Genomic DNA, 19058 nt, shown 5'->3' on the forward strand with positions numbered 1-19058 from the left:
AGGTCTTACCCTACAGGCAATGAGAACACAATAAAGGGTCTTAAGCAAGGAAATGACGTCATCAGATTTTTTTTTTTTTTTTTTTTTTTTGGCTACATCGCGCAGCTTGTGGGATCTTAGTTAAACCCAGGCCATGGCAGTGAAAGTGCCTAGGCCTAACCACTGGACAACCAGGGAACTCCCCAGATTTACATTTTAGAAAGTAAAAATCACTATGGCTTCTGAATTGAGAACACATTGGAGGGAATGACTAGAGCAGGGATTCTCGGTACTGTTGACATTCTGGTCTGGAGAATTCTTTGTTGGGGAGGGGGCTGTGCATTGTAAGATTTTATCACCATCCCTGACCTGTACCCATTAGATATCAGTAGCATCCTCGTGATTATGACAAAAAAAAAATCCCCTGGGAAGCAAAATCACCCCAGTTGAAAACCACTGGGGGGAAGGAGACCAGGTTGGGAAGCCATAAGCAGGAGAGAGGAAGGCAGTCTGGACTGTAGGAATGGGGAAAGGAGATGGATTTAAGAGAAATGTAGACACACCCTTTAAATTTCCCATCATCAGTTTATACATCCCTGAGAAGGGTCTGCTTCAGTGACCCACTCCTCCACTTGTGTAAGGAAGTGAATTTTACTACTACTTCTGCCTCTTATTCTAAGCAAAACCTACTGTTGTGTGTGTCTGTCTCATCCCTGCTAAGTTGTATACTTTCATACATATGTATGCATGTTAAGTTTTTGCAAGCATAATTTAGACTTTTCCAAACAGTGACACAGTAACAAAGAAAAATTGAGACATGCATGCATTTTGAATATTGATTCCAGTTTCTCACATACTACCCCTGACATTTTCCATGCTGCTTTGTTTTTATGCGTTTGTTTTCTCTGCTTTCCCACGTCTTGCCCAACTTTAAAGGAATCTGCAGCTAACAGGCAATTAGGCCCACCATTAACTATAGAATGTAAACACTATTCCAGGCCAACCCACCAGAAAAATCTGCTGGTTACTAAATACGGTTTTCATAGGCTAAGGGACAACTTAAATAACAATATTTTCATAAAGTTTACTTTGGTAGAAATGGAAATTATGTTTACAGGAAGTGAACTGTGTGCTAGGAGCTTTGCAAATATTACCTCAAATGTTAAATCTTCACAAGTACTATAAGGGAGCAATTATTTATCCCATTTTATATTTACAAAATCTGAGATGAGACTCAGAGAAGTAAAGGAACTTACCTAAGGCCACCCAACTAATAAGCTACAAAACTAGAATAGAAAGGCCATAGAGCAGGGCTGAGCAAACTTGTTGCATAAAGGTTTGTAAATATTTTTAGCTTTGCAAGCTATTCAGTCTCTGTCACAACTACTCAACTCTGCCCCTGTAGCTGGAAAGCATACGCAGGTGATATGTAAATGAATGAGCGCGGCTGTGTGCCAATAAAACTTTATTTATAGACAGTGACATTTCAACTTCATATTTTCACATGTCAAAAAATGTAATTTTTCATTATTATTTTTTGACTATTATAAAAGATAAAAATAATCATAGCCCATGGCCAGACAGAAAAAGGCAGTGAGCCAGATTTGGCCCACAGGCCAGAGTTCACCAAGCTGTTGGCAGAGTGTGGGAAGGAACACAGACTCTAGAGGCTGGCTCCCTTGGTGTGAATTCCTACTCTCCCACATCATCTTAAATATAGAAACTTAATGAGTTACTTAACCAATATCTCTGTACAACAGTATCTCAGGTTGGGTTCCCCCAAAACAGACCCTGAGACAGGTTTTGAGGACAAGTAGTTTATTTGGGAGGTGATTCCCCAGAAGCACTGGTGGGGATGTAGGAAGCAAGACAGGGAAGGGAGGGAGCCCAATATGGAAAGTTACTGCTCATCAAGGAGCAGGTTACTGCTGGGGACAACTGGACACAATCCTGCCAGGCCCTCCAGGAGACAAGCCTCAGTACTGCCCCGCCTAGCAAGGAAGGGGGTGGGGGGATATTCATCCTCTGCCAGCAGTGGTGGAGGGCTGCTCTCAGGGGTAATGACAGGGCAGTACCTCTACACCCATGTAGATAAGACCATTCACTGGAGACCAGAGAAGGCCCTGGGGCAGAGCCACAGAATGCCTAGGGAATGGGGCGGTGGGGGGGCGGGGGGCACTGAAAGGTCCCCTGCCACTCAGCTTCCTCATCTGCAAGTAGGCATAATAATAAGGCCTACCTTGTGGGTGTATTGAAAGATTAAATGAATAATATATAAAGTGCTTTAAGTCTGAGACTAGGAAAGGTGGATGAAGCACTTGCCTCAGGCATAGAATTTAAGGGGATGCCAAAAAACTCAGTAATCAAGATCAATCATATTTTGGGACTTCCCTGGAGGTCCAGTGGTTAAGACTCCGTGCTTCGACTTCTGGGGGTGCAGGTTCGATCCCTGGTCAGAGAACTAAGATCCTGCGTGCCACACGGCGCGGCCAAAAAACCAAAACAAAACCAAAAGAGTGTTAACTTTATTTTTTTTTAAAAAAAAAGATCAATCATATTTTGATGCAACATTTTTTTAAAAAAACAAAGTTATCGGAAAAAATCCATGATGAATAAAATATCAAAATGTTACGTAAAAGTAGGATCAGTAACAACTCTGTGTGAATGCATACTGGATTCTTAGTCAAAACAAAAAAATATACATTACCATAAACATGCTTTTATATATTTTTAGTGGTTAATTTTTTTCTGAATTAGATTTTGAAAATGTTGATGATGGTTTTACTTCCATTCAAGGAGAAAAGTGAAATTATCATCAATTCTGTTTGGGGTACAAATAAAATATTTAAACTTAATGTTATGCATTTTAATACAACTGCTTGTCAATTTTTCAGTATTTTTTTCCAACTTCTTTAATGTTCTGGAAAAAAACTAACAATTAAAAAATACATATGAGCATCATATGGGAAATGCAAATTTTCCTTTTTTGCCTTAGGTTTCAATATGGCTCCACACAGCACTGTCTTTATTTAAATTTTTGATATTTTGTTCATTTTGGATTTTATGTTAATTTTGATTTTTTAAAATATTGCACAAAATATGAGTTATCTTGATAACTGAATTTTCTGACGTGCCCTCCCCCCTAAATTTTGTACCCACAGTGAGTGCCTCACTTTCCTTACTCTAGTCCTGACCCTGGTTAGTATATACCTGGCAAATAAGTGCTTAATAAATATTACAGCTCATCTTCAAACCCGGTTTATGCAGCACTACTATCAGTGTTCCTTTTTACAGCCCCCATGCTGCTTCCTTGGTCTATCAGGATAACCACATATTCACATCATTATATCTTTTTTTTCTATCATGGCATGTGGGAAAAAAGTGCAGCCTTTTATTGAATATTTCTGAAGCATATGTGTTGATAACTACTCACATAACCTGTTATGGAGGGGGGGAAAGTTAGCAAAGCCAAGGCAATTATGGCTGGATAATTTGAAGGACCCACTTTTTCTTGACAGCAAATTAATTGATGTTATAATGGGTATGTCACCCTGTCATCCATCAACATTTAGTGAGTTCTGACAATGTGCTAGGTTACACGTGAAACAGAACACACACACACCCCAAAATCCCCAACTTACTCCTTGCCAAGTGTGATCCATTGATGATATGGTTTGTAATGTATATTTTTTTAAGTAAAAGGGAAATAATATTGCCTGTACTCCCTGTTTCATCTTAGCCTGCCTCTCACCTCCTCCCTCTCTGTGCCCTCCCACCGCCTCTTTCTTTCCCTCTTCCTTCCACCCTCCCACGCCAAATTTATCTTAGCACAATGGTTCTGGTTCGTTTTGAACACGAGTTGTAATCAACTTCTGAAGTGGAATAAAGAGAATTCTTATTTGTAGGAGGAAGTAAATTTGTCTGATAGATGCATTTTAATGACTTCTGCTTATTAATGACCCAGGCTTTCCAGAAACACATTCAAGAATTGAAGCTGTAATCGGCTCTGCTGATTTGGCCTCACAACGTATCACTGTAGAAGCAATGAAAAGAATCAGCAGCAGCTGCCTAACCGACTAACCCCCTGTGCTCTCTTCTCTGGGCCTGTTAACAGAGAGATGCTGGGGTCTGGAGAAGTAAATAAACAATAGCTTTGTTGAAAGTGCTCCTGGAAGAAAAAAAAAAGCCTATGACTCAAAAGAAAAAAAAAAAAACCAAGTAATTACAAAAGAAACTTCATTTCCAGTTGCTGAATAAGACATTAAAGAATTGTAGGAAGCAAAACCCAGTACAAAAACAGCTATTTAATTTTTAGAGTTGTGGTTAGAAATCAAAATGAAAGGATGCTCTGGAGTGGATTTATAACTTTCTCCATAATTCCACATTCCCATTTTTTTTATTTGCGTAGGTACATTTGTTTTGGGCAACACATTCCAGTATCAGATTGAGACCTACAATAGTGAAATTTCCTCCTTAACCCCACATTTCCTTTATTCCAGCAGCTCTAGTTACAACCTAATGTTATTTTAACAGTTTTTCTTTAATTTAACAATATTTAATTTGCATTCGCTCAAGTGACATACAATAGATCATGCTATTACCATGATTTATATCAGATGAACTGCCATAAATTCAACATTATAAATTGCGCCTGTAAATGAAACTATTATTTTACAGGAATTACTGAGCAGAAAGGGTAAGGACCCTCCAGTCAACCTTAGTCAAACCCACTCTTTAGAGTTTTATATTTTATGCCTGCAATAAATGCTTTTGTGAAAGCCCATAACCCACAAAAAAGTCATCCGAAGTACATTAATTACGATAATACTATCCAAAAATCTGCAAGGGCCTATTTTTGTGACATCATTCTTTGATTTCTTGCTGCCTTAAATTATCCCTTTGATGGCTGTGGAGATTAACAGTCATACTTTTGTCATTAAATATAAGGCATTTTAAAGCTTAATCCACCTAAGTCCTAATTGATATTGCTTTCAGTTGGCAGATAGCAACCTGATTTATAATTTAAATATGCCGCATTATATGCATCTCTTCAGTATAATGAAAAAGCAAAGTTCCTCTCATCTTTCTCAGCAATGTTAAACATCAAGGAAAAGTCGCTTTCTTTTTTCCTTTTATATCCTGAGCCTAATTGAAAACTGTTCATTGAATTTCAACATGATAGAAAAGTCTTTTTATCTCTCAATTTGTCCATTAGCGATTATAATTGAAGTATCTGCTACACAGCTGAATTGATATTGTTCTTGTTTAAATTCTGAATTACTCTAAATCTTTCAGAAGACATCAAAAAATATATATGTATATGTATGCGCGCGCACACACACACACACACACACACACACTTGCATATGTGTGTGGCTGAGGAGATATCAGCTAACGACTTTGCTTAAATGGAACATTAGACTAGCTCACTCTCCACGTGGATAAAGCCACACAAAGAAGGAAATCATCTAATTTTGCTGGAGAATGTGTTGCATAATAATCTTACCGGCATGACCATAAGGTTTGCTAATTGCCACATCTGTTTAACATCTGTCAGAGGCTTCCCACATGTTGCCAGCAATATTACAACACAGTACATTACCACGAATTTTATTGTTTTCAAATGTTATTTATTTGTCATAGACATTACTACAGCTAATGATGTCTATTTATGTTATACCACTAATTATTTTCTGTTTTTTTAGAAATCTCTATTTAATCTACTTTCTCAGTTTGGATTATGCCTTTCTTTCCTGCCCCCCTGTCCCATGACCCCTGGCTTCCTGTAACCTCCCTGACAACCCCTTCATGTTAATGATACTAATTCTTCTTCATCCAGAGTCATAAATATCCTAATGTGTTTGTAGAATTGAAAAAAAAAAGTTTGCAAAATGTCTTCATTTCTTAATGGCACTGCTGAATTCTTTCACTAAATCTCTAGGCTGACTCCATGTTAGTGATGATAAATGTACAAATATATCACTGTTTAGGCTGCCTTTACGGAGGCAGAGTGAGTCTTGCTGTTTTTTTAAATTATTTTTATATCTCACCTGGTTCCTCACTACAGTGCCTTTTTTTTTTAAGCACAGCAAACCACGACATCTATTAAGCAGAAAGTAGAGATTGACAAACTGCAGACTGAGCGAAGTACGCATGACCTGATTTAAAATGAATTGATAGGTGTCACTGATCTCTGTTACACATAGCATATGTGAATGCCATATGATGTATTATTTATCCATAGTAGATGCCTTTTCGTTTCATTAATAAACCTGTATATCAGAGATATACAGTACCAATGATTAGTGTGAGGCAGTACAAAACGACATGGTATTTGCCCGCCATTGCTCAATTATTTTCCTCATTTTTTCCCTGTGTCTTTGCATGAATTATTAAGACCTTGGCTGTTTATTTAAGAATCTAATTTTAGTGCATGTGTCCAACTGAATTCTGTTTTCTCCTCTAATGAAGGAAAATAGTGTGAGAATTTCCAATCTTGGTCTCTGATTTTAGATATGCAATGCACAATGCAAGTCGTAAAGGTCACTCTGCTTTTGAACCATATAGTATAGACATTTGATGGGCCTAAAAATCCATTTTGGTTACGCATCACATCTTGCCAGCAAATTAAAGCAGAGCTGCTTGGTTAAGTCAAGCACAATTTGCATTCGCTTAGAGAGAAAGAAATTAAAGGAGCAAGGATCTGATTTGAGCAACCCTACAGAAAAGCTCGTCTGTGAAAGGAAGGTAGGTGATTGGAGATAACTTCTTGAAGTTGCTGTGAGTGACCGTTGTTCATATTGTGATGTCTAACGTTGCCCATCCTAGTCACCACGTTTGGATAACTCTGGTTTTCATGTCTAGTAATGCACATTCATTTACAACCAAATCATGCCACAACCTGCATAGAGATCTTTGAGATTGCTTATTGAGAGAGTATATAGAGATGACCTTACACATAAAATTTGCTTTGCTTTTCTAAATATGAACTGAAGAATAACATTTTGTTATGGATTAAAAGTGATTGAAGATTATATATAGATGTATAGTTGGGGGGGTTTCTTAGATTTTTTTTTTTCATTAAATGACTTTTTCAAAGATGAGTCTGAGACCAAGTTTCTTTAGCTTGTTTGTTCAAGATCTAGTGGAAGGAAAATGATAAGTTTTCAATGTCCACATTGCTTTGAGAGAGTCTGTTAAGAAATCTCACATGGTATAAATCAAGCAGTGTCTGGAAGCATACAGTCCTGCCACAGTCAAATTTAAATTAGGGAAATGCAACGTGGCAAAATGAAAAAACTCACCATGCATATCAAAAACACCTTTTTCAGAACCAGGCACACTCCTTCATAGCTAGTGGGAGTTTAAATAAATTCAAACTTTTTTAGGGCAGTTTGGCAATAGCTTTCAAAATGTATAATACTGTTCCATTTGACCCCAATGTTCTTCTGATAGGAACACACGCACTATAGATATTCTTGCACAGGAGTACAAAGTTAAATGTACAAAATCAATTTTGCAAAGTTGTTTGTAAAATTAAAGATTTTTAAATAGAAAACTGGAAACACTTCAAGGTTGATCAATAGGGGAATATTTGCACAAATCATGCTTGATCCATTGTTTGTAACAGAAGAATATTGGAAGTAATATAAATGATTATTATTAGGAGAGTAGACAAATGATGGGTTCATATAATGAGACACCGCACAACCATTAAAAATAATAAAGAAGATCTATGGTACTAATATGGAAAGATGTACTAGATGATAAGTAAAAAACAAGCTATGCATAATATGGCCAGTGAGTGTGTGTATTTGTGGATGTAAGGTGTGTTGGATATTTAAAGCTTTACACATTCACTAGAACGTACATCCCCAGAACGGAAGGGATTTGGCCTGTCTTGTTCACCAACATATTGCTTACATCGCTGTATCAGTGCCTGGCACAAAATAGAGACTCAATAATTGCTTGTTAAATGAATAAATGAACTCTTATATGCTAGTACAAGCATAAAGGTCTGCATTAAAGATATGGAAGGATACAAACCAAATGTATAAAAGATAAGGCACAGGATTAAAGGAGACAAGCTAGGGAAGGTTGTGTTGATTCTCTACACTGTTGGAGTATTTTTAGAATTGAGTGTTTTTCAAAAGGCTTTATCAGAAAAAGAAAATTAAAAGGCTTTCAAAATATAATAAAACCGAAAAATGGACAGCCATGTTGTGGCTCCCATTTGCATTTTTGTATGACTGTAGGATCTGTCACAAAGATCACAGTCTCTTCCGTCATGCCCCATTTCCCCCTTCCAGTTAGAAAAGAGGGCGGGTGAGGACATGATGGGCAGCATTTACAAGGAATAAGATGCTCTTCTAAAGTTCCTGTGATGCACATTTGGGGGGCTGACCTCAGCTCTGTGGATGCTGACCTTGTGAAATACTCAACAGGAAAAGACTTGAACAAAGCCATCAAGGACAGCTCAATCAAGGTGTCCGACTGTCTGGAGCAGCAGTGAAGAGAGAGGGGGATGGATGGACATGTTAAAAATTAATAGAAAGTATATTAAAGGACCTCGGGTTTAAAATGGTGGGTTGAATTCACCGGTTTATCTTCTCTTCTTCTCAAAACCATGCTAAAATGATGGTAAAGGGATTAAAGAGTTATAAACTCCACAAGGACAAAGAGAGTGGGAGAACAGACAATGACAGGAGAGAAATGTCAGCCAAATTTTTAAAGATGGAAAATGAATGAACAAGTGGTAAGTGACTAGGTCCCAGTACTTTCCCATTAGCCCAGGACTGGATGGTGGGAAGGCATCGTGAAGCCAGTTCAGCTCCAGCACCTGGAGAACTTTGAGACTGGGAGGCACCAGTTACTTCTGAAGGCAGAAGTGCAGGCTTGGAGTGAAATCAGGAAAACTCTAAGGATTTCCTCCCCCACCTTCCTCCTACAGAAATGAAAGTTACTAAGGGCATGAGTTTAAAGACTCTGGAGGGAAGGACACCCAGCACAAAGGAGGCTGAGAGTGACAGCCCTTTATGATACAAGCAGGCATACTGACAAAGACCCTCACCATCCTGTCTCTGCTCAGCTCCCAGTCTCGGCTACCAGGTCAGCACTCACCTCCCTCCCAAGTGAGAGGCTCACTGTTTCCTCTCTGAAAAAAACTCACCTAAGAGAAAGGAAAACTACAGATACTGACATCCTGGGGGATTTCCATGCAACAGGCAAGTCACAGCCCATTGCTCCCACTCAGAGGCCCACCTGTCAGCAGTCATCCCAGACGTAAAGCATTGAGTGTGCTTTTAGTGCCTCACTTCAAAATACAGATGGACATCCAAGCATCACATGTATTTGAGAAAAACCTCAAAGATAAAATTCAGAGATGAAGACATGGGGAAAGGAGGAATGCTAAGGAAATAGAGACTGTGTAATGTGCAAGAAAAAAATGTCAGAAATACTGAAATATCTTCAGAGTGTTAAAGCATTCATAAATAAAATGCATACAACGATAAATAGCTTTTGGAAATTAAAAGATAGAGTGTAACATTTAAAAATTCAAACGATAGTTTGGAAGACGATGGTGAGAATTCTCCCAGAAAGTAGAACTAAGGAAAAAGAGGTAGACAATAGAGAGAAAATATTAAGAAGAAAATTAAAGATACAATATCCAAATAATAGAAGTTTTATAAAACAATACTAAAAATTAGGAGCGAAAAGGGGGAAATAACAAGAAAGTTTGGAACCCATTAGTTACCCAGCTCAGTAAGTGAGAAAAGTCCACACCAAGTGATATCATAAAATTTCAAATCCTGAAAACTTCCCAGAGAGACAGAGATTAGAAAAGCATCATCACACATCACAACAGCCATGCTGAAAACTGGAAGACAATACATTTCTTCAAAATGCTAATGCAAAAGTATTTCTTACCAAGAATTCCGTAACCAGCCAAATTGTTACTCAAGAATAAAAATATTTTCAAACTTGCAATCTCTCAAAAATTGAAATCTCAGATCCCCTTTCTTTAGAAAAGGGGACTTTTTTTCTTTTTCTCCAGATAAAGGGGGTATGTCTGTCTGAGAATGAAGGCAACCCAGAGGAAAAGAGAAAGGGCAGTGGGGAGGGAAGATGGAATCTCACCATCATCATTTGAGCCCTGAACCCAAAAGTGACGAGGAGTGTGGGTGTGTCACCTGCACCGCAGTTTTTGGTTCATTCTGACTAATGCAATCCCTGCTAGTTAGAGCCCATCCCTTTCTACCTCATCCATGAGTTTTTCTGAATTGTGCCAACCAATATGGATCTCTCTTCTTCCTGATCATGAATCATTTTAGCTTATGATATTAAACCAGTAAGACACTTTATTTCTAAGGCATTACTTCCTTAGCATGTAGGTATTATGTTTCTCTCCTACATATAAGCCTGTCTTTCCAAATGGGTTAAAGCTACTCTTAGACTGAAATGGTGAGTTCCTGGTTCCACCTCCCCCTCACACCCAATGGGCCACCAAGTTGATTCCACTTCACCTCCTTGCTCTTCCCACCTTCTTTCACCTAAATTCCTACTGATCTCCTTGCTTTCAATTTCCCTCCTTTAGAATCAGTCCTCCACACAGCTGCCCAGCCATTCTAAAATGCCAATTGGATCATGACCCTTCTTCCTGTTTGAAACACCTTAATTGCTCTCAATGGCAGCAGAATAAAATCCAACATCCTTAACACATCATGCAAGATCTAGCCCCCAACTATCTGCCTCCCCCTCCCACGTGAGTCATCTGAAACCACTTAGAGCTACTTCATACCCTTATGACTTTGCAAACCCTGTACCCTCAGCCTGGCATGTCCACCCCTGACAAGTTCTCACACATCCTGCGAGAAACAGCACAGATAAGTCCTGCTCTCTGGAATGTCCCCTAGTCCTTCCCTCCCTGTTTAGATTGCCTGCTCCCTCCACTAACACCTGTCCTCTATTAGAGCACTTACCATATCTTTTACCTCTTGTGACATGTTGGCTTCCCACACTAGGTGATGAGTTCATTTCTGTGCCCCAAAATTGAGGCAGGCTCTGTCCTTGGTAGATAATAAATACTTAGTGACGGATCAATGAATTCTCCTCTAGAACCCACTTCCTAGCACTTTTGTGGAAATACACCTCAATAGATACCTAGTAAAATAAATGGAAGTTTCTTTACTCTCTGTAGGGTGCTTTTGTTGGCTTTGTCTGGCCCACCGTATTCCCCATCATCCCGGTGCTGGTGCTAGAATGATGATTTTTTTTATTTTTTAGGAAACTATCTCTTGGCCTCTGCCACCTCTCCCTTGTCTTACCAGCTCATGAAAGCTGACTTAAATTTTTAGCAACCTTCTAAGCCATTTGAGACTGTGCAGGTAGTCTGAAATCAGGCATGGTGGGAGTATTTGCACATAGAAATGTCCCCTGCCCCATCCCCAGAGCCAGTTACTAAATATTTACCAGATTTCAGCCCATGTGTTTTGACGGGAGTTGACCCCACCCACAGCCCACCCAAGGTGGATACTTGGCCAAAGCCTGGCCACTCAGTGTGGGCCAAGCCTCCCAGGGCCACAGTGATTGGTTCACAGAGGGACACGTTATTTTTGCCTGACCAATTAGAATCTCTCCTGAGATGTTGCTCAGACTACTCAAGAGAGGTGCTCCAGGCACTGAGATGGGCATCTCTACAGAGGACAAATAATCCCTGAACTTCTGGGCTGCCAGGAAGGGAAAACCTGTCCGAGAATGAAGCCAACGTGGGGCCGGGGTTGGAGGCGGGGGAGAGCGAGGGAGGTGAAACTAAGTCCTGACATAACCATTTGAGACCTGGATCCAGCAATGACTCAGCCGGTTTTCGTTCCTGTACATTCCAGTCTTCTGAGTCAGTAAAGCCCCTTTTTTCCTTTGGGGGGGTTTGGGTTTTTTTTTTTTTTTTGTCACTTGCCATTGAACATATCCTGCCTGACGTATAGTCTATCCCACCAGGTCGTGTGAATTCTCCTGTAATGTGGAAGGCACCTCTTCAGGCGATTACCTTGCTCCAGTCAATGACCTTGCGCTGGGAACTGCCCCTAGACATGGACCAGGGCCCCCAGCAGCAGTCTACACACCATGGCCTGCCTCTCCTGGCCACAACTGAACCTCTTCCTCCCCTGTATTTGCAGGTTTCAGCGGGAGATGTCTTCGAGTTAAACCACATTATTGGGAGCACTTGAGAGAAAAGAGCCACAGCCTGCACTAAGTCCCAAGCTGCCCTGTGGCTGCCCTGCCCATGGCTGCTTCCTTGATTTTATGAGAAAGCCCAATAAATTCCTTATTTCAGCTTAAGTTACTCAGGCCTGCTTTCTATTAACTGCACTTAAAAGAATCTTAACGCAACCTTTCCCAAAAGGTAGTTCATGAACAGCTGGGGTACAGGACAGTTTTAAGTAGCATAGAGATGTCTACTTCTAACATTGTGTATTTATTTTATGTATATTCAGAAAAATAAAACTAACACATCTAAAGTGATTCCATGGATACCATTACTTAGGATGAAGCTGAAACAGGTTTTTTTTTTTTAATTTGTCAATTTCAAGAAAACATTCAATAAATATACCCATCAGGGTTCTTGGCGACAAGTAACAGACCAAATCTGGTTAACTTAGCAGAAATTAATTTGTTGGCAGGAAATCAGGAAGTCCCCCAAAAGAGAAGAAGGCTGGAAAAATGAGCAGGAACCAAGCAAGGGAAGTTGTGTCAGAGGAACCACTTCAAGGTCACTCCAGAGGGACCTTAACTCTTGTTAATACCCAGTTACCCAAGTAGCATGGCCACTGCTGCTACTGGATATTTCTGCCATTGAGCTCACAACACTGTCCCAACGCCTTTGCTACAAATACTAAGTAAAGTACCTCTACGTCCCTCAAGATTTAAGTGCAACGGGGTATGATGTGAGCCAAGCCAAGATGCCACCCTGTACCACAGTGGGGAGAGAGAGGGAGTACTTGCCAGTGGGTCTCAAATGTGGCTGCTCAGTGCAACCATCTGGGGAGCTTTACAGAATGCTGTAACCTGGTCCCACCCCACAGGTTCAGACTGTACTGGTCTGGAGTACAGCCTGGGCATCAGAGCTTTTAAAGCTGTCCAGGAGGTTCTATTGGTCAGCCTAGGTTGAAAAGCACTAGGCTAGGTCGCCTAGCTTTCATAGTGGGCAGTTTTATTCACTGAAGGGAGCTCGGCTTTATCTGAACTTCTTTCCTACATTCCACAATTGATTTCCTTACTCTCCTTATGTGCTCTAGTGCTAATGCTGTTTTCAGCTCTTTCAATTATGAGATTTCCTTATCTTTATACTACTGAGAATACCTTACAAGATTTCTTAAACAGCAACTAAATTTATCTGCCTGTCATTTTGTTTTCATTATCCATGATAGCAATCTCTCGAATAGCTTATGAGATCATATCAAGTGATTGGTTTTAAACAAACAAACAGAAATCCGCAGAGTGAACATTTGTCCCAAGGTGTATAGGATGCTTGTTGCTTCGATGGCTTTGGAATGATCTGCATCTGATTTGGGTGTTCACCCTGGCCCACGGAGGCTTCTCTCCTGAGCCTGTGGATGTTTGTTCTTATCTACTGTTCCCCTTATCACAGACGCTGGCGTACTGTTGTCTGGAGTGTGTTGCTGTGGCCCAAGTTTTGCTCCATAATGAAAGCAATAATTCTGAAAGCATGCCGAAGGCATAAAGACACATGGTAATTGTCAGAAGTTCTTCATTTTGAACGTGAATTGCTCATCGTGGTTGACAGTTGATAGCTTTTAGCTGTAGAATGCCTGTAAAAATAAGAATTTTAACAACCTAACTTCTGGCTTGCTTTCAGGTGAGCTTATCAACAAAGGAGGTCTGGATCCATGGAACACATGAGGAGATCAAACTCAAAGCTGCGTTGAACCCCCATGATTACCCACTTGGCTACCTGGGTACAGTGTTCATGCGTTTCTACTTGCCACCATCTGCCCCAGAGTTAAACTCGTATGATGCAGCTAGCCAGGCTTCTCTGACTCCTCTAACCCAGGGTTTCTCCACCTCGGAATTCCTGACGTTTGGGGCCAGATAATTACTTGTCGTGAGGACTGCCCTGGGCGTTGCAGGATGTTTAGCAGCATCCCTGGCCTCTCTTGGTCCACAAGATGCCAACAGCGCATACCTCTCCCCAAGCTGTGACGACCAAAAACACCTCCCGCCATTGCCAAATGTGCCCTGGGCAGGGAGCAAAATCACTCTCATTTGAAAACCACTGTTCCAGTTCTTGCTGAATATTAGGTTTACCCTTGACGCCATCCCAATGGAATCAGAAGCTTTGGGCATGGACCCCAGGCGCCAGCACTGGAAAAGCTACCCAGGGGTTCTAAAGCACAGCCTGGGTTGAGAATGTCCATCCTAAAGCAGCTAGTCTAATATTGCTGTGGAGCTTCTTAAAGTCCTGCTCAAATATTTTTATAATCGGACCCTCCACTTAGCGACACATGAGCAACTGCTACGTAGAAACAATATTAGCTATAATGTCAAGTACCGTCTCATGGAATTTGCAATTTAATGAGGTCATGAGAGTGCGAGGGAAATAAATTGTTTTTCATGTGTGAGTACATACGGAAAAATACCTAGAAAGGAAACCTAAAAGGAATGAGAGAAATGAGTGCTGATCTGTGAAAGGAGGGCAGGGGAAGTTAATAGACAGGTTGGACCCCGGGGAGCTCAGCAGGGGTGAATATGCCCAAGAGCCCTGAGAGGGCAGGAGAGGCATAGGGCATTTTGATGTTTTGAAGATCCTGGTGTATTTTTAAATGTAGGGGGTTACAAAAACTATATGTTCAGCATTTACCTTTTTTTAAATATCAGCTTTATTATAATTCACACACCATAAAATTCTACATTTCAGTGTACAATCCAGTGATTTTTAGTATATTCATAAAATTGTGCAGTCACCACCACCATCAAATTTCAAAATATCTTCATCACCGCAGAAAGAAACTTCATACCCATTAGTAGTCACCCTCCCTCATTCACTGCTACTCCCCAGACCCTGGCAACCAATAATCCACTTTCTGTCTCTGTAGATTTGCCTATTCTGGACATTTCATATCAACAGAATCATATAATATATGGCCACTTGTGTCTGGCTACCTAGACAGCATCTAAAAACAAAACAAAGCAAAATGAAAGGGAAAACAAAACCTTCCTCCCAAGAGGCAGTTTAACCTGGAGCCCAAGAGATAGACTTTGGCACCAGACAAAACTCAGATTAAATCAAGTCCTAACCCTCTAGCTGTTTGATCTTGGGCAGACAGCTTTGGTCAACCACCTAAAAGCATTCCCAACACCCTTCTCAGCATGTGGAATCCTAGTTCCCCAACCAGGGATCGAACCTGGGCCCCCTGCAGTGGAAGCACGGAATCTTAACCACTGGACTGCCAGGGAAGTCCCTAAAAATCGAGTTGTTTGCTTTTTTTTTTTTTTTTTCTAACACCCTTCTCAACGCCCAGCTCTTACCATAGAGACTGGAAAGGCTAAATGGGCATTGTCCCAAGTCCTCCAGTTTTACCAAAAAGAGAAAATGGGAAGTCTCAGACAACTCCTAGTAAGGATATTTCCTTCTGTGATTAGAGAGAGATGTACCAGAAGAAAACACTGTGTCATTTGTCCTCCACCCCTTTCTTCCTTTGAAGGATGTGTGAAGGCAGGAAACTTGGACAGTGGCTGCCATATTGTGACCATGAGGGAAAGACCAAGAAGATCACAGAAATGCCAGCCCAGATTCTGATGTGTTGCTACTGAACCAGTACCAGCAACTGCCTTCTCACTGATTTGTTATGCCCCAAAAATAAGCCCTTGTATGTCTAAGCTACTGTTAACTTGGGTTTTGGTTACTGGAAGCATCAACTATCCCAAACTGGAACAGAAAGTTATTTCATTTCTATGCGTAATTTCACATGTTGGTGGGCAGAGCTTCCTCACTTATGTCCCAAGAACCATTACCATTTGTTGAAAATAAGGAGTAGTTTCCTTTTGGGAGTGTCTCTTCCCTTTGGGGAAGCTCATGGGACTTCCATCCTGTTCTCCTTTTGGTAAGATATGAGCCTGTTAGTCAACATACACTCATCAGAAACCCCTCCCTGAAATTTGATTTTTGAAATGGAAAATTATTGGAGTTCATTCTTTCCAGTGGGAGCACAATGACTAATGAGTCTGTTTCCACCACAGGGCTGTTCCTGTATTTACCCATGCATGTGTTCATCCATGCACTCTGAAAAAAATTTATTGAACACCTAATATGTGCAGTGTGAGGACATGGAATTGAAAAAAACAGACAAATTCAAGTAGCTTATATCCTAAGAGGGAGTTAGACTATAAACACATCTGTGTCTTATATAACATCACGTGGTGATGAGGCTATGAAGAAAAATAAAGTAGGCTGAAGGGGATAGATTGTGAGAGAGATGAGGAAAACATGGCTTCTATTTTAGAGGGCAATCAGAGGAAACTTTTTTGAACAGAGAGGCTCTGCAAAAGTGTTCCAGGCAGAAGGCAGAGCAAGTGCAAAGGCCCTGAGGCAGGAGCCTGCTTGGTATGTTTGAGGAACAGAGAGGAGGAAGTCAATGTGGCTGGAGCAGAGGGATGGAATGGAAATATGGTGGATGAGAAGGCAGGAGAGGTGTCAGGAACTGGATCAAGTCAGCTCAAGCCACTTACTAAGACATGAGGCAACCATTTTAACTTAATCCTTCTGGCTGCTGAGTGGAATGTAGACTGAGGGAGAAGACAGGGAGACCAGCGAGGAGGTGATGGTAGTACTTCAGGTGAGAAATGATACTGCCTAGAACCAGGGTTGTAACTGTGGGGTGAATAGGAAGTAATCACATTCCATATATATTTAGAAAGTAGAGCTAACCAGGTTTACCAAAAGACTGGATGTGAAGCGTGAGAGAAATAGGAGAGTCAAGTACAATTCCAACACGCTGGCCTGAGGAGCCATTTACTGAGGTGGAGGACCACGAGAAGGATCAGGTTTTTGGTAGACGGGGTGATGTCAGACGTTGTGATGGCCGTCATTACTGTGGGTCTGCTGCATAGCTCTCTGGGACTCCCTCTCGGAAAGTCTGGTCCCTCAACCTTCCCACTGATTCAGGGCTCCCGCTATCCTTCCAGTAATTTGGCTTAAATTAACCAGAGTTAGTTTCTATTATTTGCAACCAAAATCCTGTAATCGATAAAAGGGGCTCACTTGGCTCTTAAGTGTCAGCACAGGACCCTAACCACCATTCTTACTGTGGGAAAAACGTGTTCTGAGCAACAACCAACAAATTCACAAATGAACTTTCGGACGCCACCCATCTCTCCACGGGAGGCTGACTTTTCCTCTCTGGCATCTCTCCTCAGAGAGACAGCTTCTGCCAGTACAAGGTGGGGAAGTGTCAAATACTATTAAAACCTGATTGCTAATTCAAATGCTATTGTGCTTGATATGCTTGTCATGTAAAAGTGCACAATGTAGCTTAATAAAATTGATAGAACTCCCTTTGAAGATATTTTTGTCACAGAGGCACTCAATAAAACTGTTTCCTTCAGGCTCTTCTGCCTCTTCGATATTTTGCTAGTGACACATTTTAGTGAACTAGTCCAGGGCCTAGCAAAGCATGTTTTGCAAAGAATGTTGGAGGGGAAGGAGTACTCAGATTTTTCTTTTTTTTTTTTTTTAATAAATTCATTTATTTATTTTTAGTTTTGGCTGTGTCGGGTCTTCGTTGCTGCGCACGGGCTTTCTTTAGTTGCAGTGAGCGGGGGCTACTCTTCGTTGCAGTGCATGGCTTCTCGTTGCGGTGGGTTCTCTTGTTGTGGAGCATGGGCTCTAGGCGCGGGCTTCAGTAGTTGTGGCACACGGGCTCAGTAGTTGTGGCACAGGGGCTTAGTTGCACCGTGGCATGTAAGATCTTCCCGGACCAGGGATCGAACTCGTGTCCCCTGCACTGGCAGGCAGATGTTTAATCACTGCACCACCAAGGAAGCCCTCAGATTTTTCTTTTTATTTCTTGTAATTAGGAAGCCCTCTATCAACTGCCTAATAATACAGTTCATCTGGTCACTGGGAAACCATATCAAAGCTGTTTTGCTTCAGAGTCGTGTGCAATCCAATAAATAACCCACAGAGGTTGCTGTCACTAACTCAAAAATAGCTAACTGTAAATACTAAGTCCATTAATCTGTTCAAGGAAATGTTACTTTTCTTCTTGCCTATGTCCAGCAAGTGTTTTCGGCCTGGGACCCAAGAGAATCACAGATTTGCGTTCACTAACAAGATGGTGGACCTTAACTCCCAGCTTTGGACACAGCCAGCATGGAACAGAAGTAGGTAAGTGATTCCTTAGTGGTAAACTGACCAGCCTTGGAGGGATACTGACCTCAGTTCAAAGCTGGGTGGTCTTGGACAAATTATACCATCCTGAAGCTCAAGCTTCACATCTGTAAAACGGGGACGGTATACTCTTGAGTGAGTGGTAGTACTCTTTTGCGTGTAATGGGAAATTCCATTCAAATGGGTTTAAGAAAGAAAAAGGAGATTAACTCACTTCAGTATTTGAAAATATTGAAGCTAGAGCTGGCTTCTAACCCAGCCACATTTGGAAGCTCAAAAATCTCATCAAATATTTTCTCAGTCCCTTTCTTTTTCTCTTCTTCTTCTGGAGAAAAAGAAAGGGACTGAGAAAATATTTGAAGAGATTATAGTTGAAAACTTCCCTAATATGGGAAAGGAAATAGTTGATCAAGTCCAGGAAGCACAGAGAGTCCCATACAAGATAAATACAAGGAGAAATACGCCAAGACACATATTAATCAAACTGTCAAAAATTAAATACAAAGAAAGCATATTAAAAGCAGCAAGGGAAAAACAACAAATAACACATAAGGGAATCCCCATAAGGTTAACAGCTGATCTCTCAGCAGAAACCCTACAAGCCAGAAGGGAGTGGCAGGACATACTGAAAGTGATGAAGGAGAAAAACATGCAGCCAAGACTACTCTACCCAGCA

At 40.9% G+C, this 19058-nt stretch overlaps 1 long non-coding RNA gene across 2 annotated transcripts in view; it reads left to right on the forward strand.

Annotated features, from left to right (window-relative positions):
* Positions 1-19058, forward strand: part of LOC125961414 (uncharacterized) — a 57374-nt gene that overhangs the window by 6937 nt on the left and 31379 nt on the right. For both annotated transcript variants that reach the window (XR_007472122.1, XR_007472121.1), the window contains exons 2-3: positions 13853-13952; positions 18272-18379. This is a non-coding gene — a long non-coding RNA (uncharacterized LOC125961414). The remainder of the gene's footprint in view (positions 1-13852; positions 13953-18271; positions 18380-19058) is intronic.

Source organism: Orcinus orca, chromosome 16, assembly GCF_937001465.1.
Source record: "Orcinus orca chromosome 16, mOrcOrc1.1, whole genome shotgun sequence".
Taxonomy (NCBI): Eukaryota; Metazoa; Chordata; class Mammalia; order Artiodactyla; family Delphinidae; genus Orcinus; species Orcinus orca.